Source organism: Triticum dicoccoides, chromosome 3A (genome assembly GCF_002162155.2).
Source record: "Triticum dicoccoides isolate Atlit2015 ecotype Zavitan chromosome 3A, WEW_v2.0, whole genome shotgun sequence".
Lineage (NCBI taxonomy): Eukaryota > Viridiplantae > Streptophyta > Magnoliopsida > Poales > Poaceae > Triticum > Triticum dicoccoides.
This window is the reverse complement of record NC_041384.1, coordinates 666,689,216-666,695,215: the sequence shown is the minus strand read 5'-3', so window position 1 is coordinate 666,695,215 and position 6,000 is coordinate 666,689,216.

Here is a 6,000-nt window from a genome sequence, read left to right as displayed (position 1 = left end):
CGCTGCCCCGTGCTTAGCCGGGTCCGGCTCGCCCCGCTACCCGGCCTCCCGCCCGCTGCTCGTGCCAGCTCGGCTGGGTCCGGCTTCGCCCCTGCCAGTCGGCCCCCGCGTCCGGTGTCGACTCCACCTCGCCGGGTCTCCTCGCCGCTGCACCCGGCCGACTCCCGCGGCACCCGACCGACGGGTCGCCGACGCCTCGCCTCCGCTCCTCCGCCCAGCGCCGCCTCCCCTGGCTGGCTCCGCCGCCCGGTCGCCGGCTCCCGGACCCGCGCAGGCCGGCTTCCGCATGCCCTGCCGGCTTCCGATGCGACCCGACCACCGACTTTCGCCGCGTCCCGCCCCTGTCCGGCTGCTCATACAGAGAAAAAGATTGGCCGACTGCCCAAGGGGCCGACTGAAAAAAAAGAGAGAGAGAGAGAGAAAAGAGGTCGGCTGGAATAAAAGAAAAAAAAGAGATGAAGAGCTGTGTCCGACTGCTCAAGGCCGGCTGAGAGAAAAAGAAAGGGCTGGTTGCCCGTGATCCGGCTAAAAAGCCAAGGGCCGACTCCCCACAGCCGGCTGGTGGAAAAAAAAGAGTATATGTTCGACTGCCAGATGTGCGTCCGACCGCTGACTGCCTGGCCGGCTGCAAAGAGTCCGACTGCTATGTCGGGGTCCGCCCGCCCAGCCGTTTGAAGAAGAAAAAGAGAAGACAAAGTAGTTGCCGGAAGATCCGACCCGACTGCTCAGCAGTCGGCCCGAATCTCAGGGGCTACACCCAGCGGGTGCGCTGACGCGCCCCCGCGAGAAAGAAGACAAAGTAGTTGCCGGAAGATCCGGCCCGACTGCTCAGCAGTCGGCCCGAATCTCGGGGGCTACACCCAGCGGGTGCGCTGACACGCCCCGCGAGAAAGAAGACAAGGTAGTTGCCGGAAGATCCGGCCCGACTGCTCAGCAGTCGGCCCGAATCTCGGGGGCTACACCCAGCGGGTGCGCTGACGCGCCCCCGCGAAGAAAGAGATGAAGACAAAGTAGTCGCCGGGAGATCCGGCCCGACTGCTCAGCAGTCGGCCCGAATCTCGGGGGCTACACCCAGTGGGTGCGCTGACGCGCCCCCACGGAAGATTGCAGACAAGAGAAGAGTTTTGTCCGGCTCCCAGTAGCCGGCAGAAGAGAAGAAAAAGGACATTGCAAGACGCCTCGCCGCCTGGCCGGTCGAGCCTGACCGGCCGGAACCCTCCTTCGAGCACCCGGGGGCTCGAAGGCTTCACCCAGCGGGTGCGCCGACGCGCTCCACGACCGCCGAGTCACGCCGGCTATTTTCGACGATCGCGACTTCACAAAAATCAATGTGAGCTCATCGCCCGCATATTTTTGCATCACGCAAGCACGGATAACCCCGAGCGATGCTCGGGTGCTATCTCCACATTTTTTTATTACAATTGCATCACTGTTCGCCCCGGCGCCGGCCAGAGTTGGCCCGGGGCTGGCCGCTTGGCCGGAGACGTTAGTTCCTGCAGATGGCTTAGTAGCATCTGCGGTACCAAAGGCCCACTCTTAGTCACAGACCGCAGAGCGGCTGTCCGACTAGCAAGAGTGAACGCTGGAGGTCACCCACGCGAAAAACGTCCGGGAAGAAAAACGGATCAGGCGATCCGGCCGTTTCCTTTACAAGTATCTACTCGGTTGAATCTGCTCCTAGACTCTGAGTACTGTACACTCCACTTCGCGGCCCACTCTTAGACACAGACCGCAGAGCGGCTGTCCGGTAAGCAAGAGCACAAGCCAAAAAGCGGAGGGAACACGAAAAAGATTAAGGGGGCTCGGACGAAACCGAGTCGGCACCCTCCGCATAAAACTTGCAATGCTAAAAGCAAACATTCGATATATCTGCATGGACTAACTTTGTCTTTTGTCTTGACAATTTCCATGAATACTCGCCAAAAAACCTTCGCCCAACTTTGCCAAGTTGCCCGGAGGCTTGGGGGCTATTGTCGGAGTAACCGATCAGGTGTACCCCGAGGATGGCAAGACGATATTTCAAGACATCGGGGCTAGCAAAGCCCCTCAGTCCGACTGCGCCAGCCAGCCGGCTGCCGACTACAGCCCGACCCGACATCGACAAGACACCGACGAGACGGCCATATCGCGAACAAGACAACCGTACCGCGACGACATCATGTACAGTGTCATTTGTCCCCTGGCACTATTTATGAAGTGACCCAGGGGACAAGCATGACATGCACCATGCCTTACCCATGCCTACCCACATAGCTTACATAGTAAGCTAGCCCACACTATAAAAGGGGCACACATCCATCCATCCAGGGGATGGACTCCCACGGCCACATTCATTTGGCCACAAGGCCTCACATACACACAAGCAAATAGCTAGCAAGCTAGTTAGCTATCCATCCATTCATCCACAGAGGAGACTCACGCATGAGCTCACACACATCCATTCGGCCATAGGCCATGGGCATAGCCGGCCACTAGAGCATGCCTCATACGGGCATACACCAAGTCAGATACCCGTGGTACTGATCCCAGATACAGCTCTAGGAGCACTCTGTACTAGATATATCAGATACACTCAGACATGCAGCAGTAGGAGTATTATCTCTCCGGAGAGCTCTGAAGCTGGGTAAACCACCGCGTGCTACTCGCATACCCACTCCCGGTCCTATCAGCAGCAGTCTTACCCACACACTAAGCCCTTGTGACATTTGTCGACTCACAAGCCCCCCGTAAGAATACCACGACACTGCAGCCAGCTCCAGCGACTAGGCCGAGGCCCATGGTGAGCTCCCCAGTGCCCACCAGATTTCAGCCTGCATCTTCTTTTTTTTTTGTTCTGGTGATTTTAACATTATCCAGAGACTACCCAGTTTTGCAGAGAACCCCCTAGACATCATGCATTTTATAACTCTTGAACCGTGCATCGGATTAAAATGATCTAAACATGTAACTTGCTTAGTTTTTCATCTAGTTTAATAATATGCAACTTTCATCTATGTTTAAAATGTTTAAAATGATGTTTGATTAAATTTGCTCCTATGTCATGCTAAAATGCTTTATTTCATAACTAAATAACTGTAACTCGGTTTGTAACAAACTTTATATGTAAATGGGGTAGAATTTTGTCTAGTTTAACATGGTGGCTTCACGCATGCTTAAAAACTCTAAAATTATGTTTAGGGCAGATCAGTACCAAACCTAATATATGCATATGAGGGTTTTCCGGACTTGTTTGTTTTGTTGTTCCGGCCTCATTAAACTTGCCTAGATTAGATAGTTTCATCATGCTTCACCTCTTGCCATGCTAACAACATTTAATCTTGTTGGGTACATAAACGAGAGAGAACTAAATAAGTCATGTGGTGTTTTCTTCAATATGCAACTCCGTTGCATAATGAGCTCCACTTAATTTGTAGGATTGTTTGTGCACTTTGCCATGCCATGCTTCATTAAACCGGACATGCATCATACTCGATTGTGCATCATGCCATATTGATGTGTTGGTTGTTTACTATGTTGTTTGCTTCTTTCCGGTGTTGCTTCTTCGGGTTGGTTCCGATAACGCCGCGTTTGTGAGAATCCGTTTGACTACGTCCGTTTATCTTCTTCATGGACTCGTTCTTCTTCCTTGCGGGATTTCAGGCAAGATGATCATACCCTCGAAATCACTTCTATCTTTGCTTGCTAGTTGCTCGCTCTTTTGCTATGCCTATGCTGCGATACCTACCACTTGCTTATCATGTCACCCATATTGTTGAGCCAAACCTCTAACCCACCTTATCCTAGCAAACCGTTGTTTGACTATTTTACCGCTTTGCTCAGCCCCTCTTATAGCGTTGTTAGTTGCAGGTGAAGATTGAAGTTTGTTCCTTGTTGGAACATGGAGATGTTGTTCCTTGTTGGAACATGTTTACTTGTTGGGATATCACAATATATCTTATTTAATTAATGCATCTATATACTTGGTAAAGGGTGGAAGGCTCGGCCTCTTGCCTAGTGTTTTGTTCCACTCTTGCCGCCCTAGTTTCCGTCATATCGGTGTTATGTTCCCGAATTTTGCGTTCCTTACGCGGTTGGGTAATAATGGGAACCCCTTGACAGTTCGCCTTGAATAAAACTCTTCCAGCAATGCCCAACCTTGGTTTTACCATTCGCCACCTAGCCTCTTTTTCCCTTGGGTTCCGCGGACTCAAGGGTCATCTTTATTTAAACCCCCTGGGCCAGTGCCCCTCTGAGTGTTGGTCCAAACTAGAGCCCTGTGCAGCGCCCCCTCGGGGAAACTCGAGGTTTGGTTTTAGTTGTACGGATTGCTCATCTGAGTGTGCCCTGAGAACGAGATATGTGCAGCTCCTATCGGGATTTGTCGGCACATTCGGGCGGTGTTGCTGGATTTGTTTTAACTTGTCGAAGTTGTCTTGTAGAACCGGGATACCGAGTCTGATCGGAATGTCTCGGGAGAAGATATATCCTTCGTTGACCGTGAGAGCTTGTCATGGTCTAAGTTGGGACTCCCCTGCAGGGATTTGAATTTTCGAAAGTCGTGCCCGCGGTTATGGGCAGATGGGAATTTGTTAACGTCCGGTTTGTAGAAAACTTGAAGTGGACCTTAATTAAAATGCATCAACCGCGTGTGTAACCGTGATGGTCTCTTTCCGGCGGAGTCCGGGAAGTGAACACGGTGTTGGAGTAATGCTTGACGTAGGTTGTTCTAGGATCACTTCTTGATCATAGTTTTATCGACCGTGCATTGCCTTCTCTTCTCGCTCTCTTTTGCATATATTAGCTACCAAACATGCTAGACGCTTGCTGGAGCTTCATCTCATACCTTTTACCTTACCCATAAGCTTAAATTGTCTTGATCGCGAGGGTGTGAGATTGCTGAGTCCCCGTGACTCACAGATACTTCCAAAACCAGCTTGCAGGTGCCGATGAGTCCGTGCAGGTGACGCCACTGAGCTCAGGAGGAGCTCGATGAAAATCTTGTCCTTTGTGTTGTTCCATTTCCAGTTGATCAATAGTGGAGCCCAGTTGGGGTCGATCGGGGGACCTTGTCGCTTTTGGGGTTCTTCTTTTATTTTGGTTCCGTAGTCGGACCTTGATTGTATCTGGATGATGTAATACTTTATTCATGTATTTGTGTGAAGTGGCGATTGTAAGCCAACTATGTATCTTTTTCCCTTATGTATTACATGGGTTGTGTGAAGATTACCTCACTTGCGACATTGCTTTCAATGCGGTTATGCCTCTAAGTCATGCTTCGACACGTGGGAGATATAACCGCATCGAGGGCATTATAGCTTCGTGTAGACATGGTTTTCGATAAGGCGTGGCGGACATCCAGTCTCCCGCTTACCTTCCCCTCGGTTTGTGTCCGGTTGCGAGGTTTTGGACACGCAAACGCGTGAACGGACCGAAGGGTCACCGTGTTGGATAGCTTACAACGTCCGATCACGTCGGTCAAGACGTTTGCAAGCATTTTGAGGGTTCACTTTGAAGATGCCCTGATACATGAGTTCCTGCTAATAATCTTTACCTTTTCCATTTAACTTAAGCGTATCCTGCATTTCAGAGGATTTTCGTATCACAACTTTCGATTGGCCAATTGTACACTCAAATGTTTCGCCGTATGTGATGTTTAAATAAAAACAAAATGCCTTGACACATGTTCTAGACAAAAAAAATTCTTTCAAAACAAGCAAAGAAGAATCTCGCAAAAGAATAAATTCGTGTTGTAATCCAACTTTTTGTTTGAAGGGATAGGAAATTCCAAACATTTTTCTTCCCCGGGAAGACATTAGAATAAAAAGAGTCATGCGCACACACGTTCGGGCGGGAGGGGGATCCGCACCCCTTCATTTCAAAAGGGAATCGGGCCTTGGCCTGGTCTGCGTGCAAAGTACGCGCACTTCACATGCGATCCGTGTCGCGAGCAGTGCCCGGCACGCCGGCCAATCCCACGCGCGGCCCACAGGGTTCCCGCGCAGGGAGGATCCGGACGCCAAG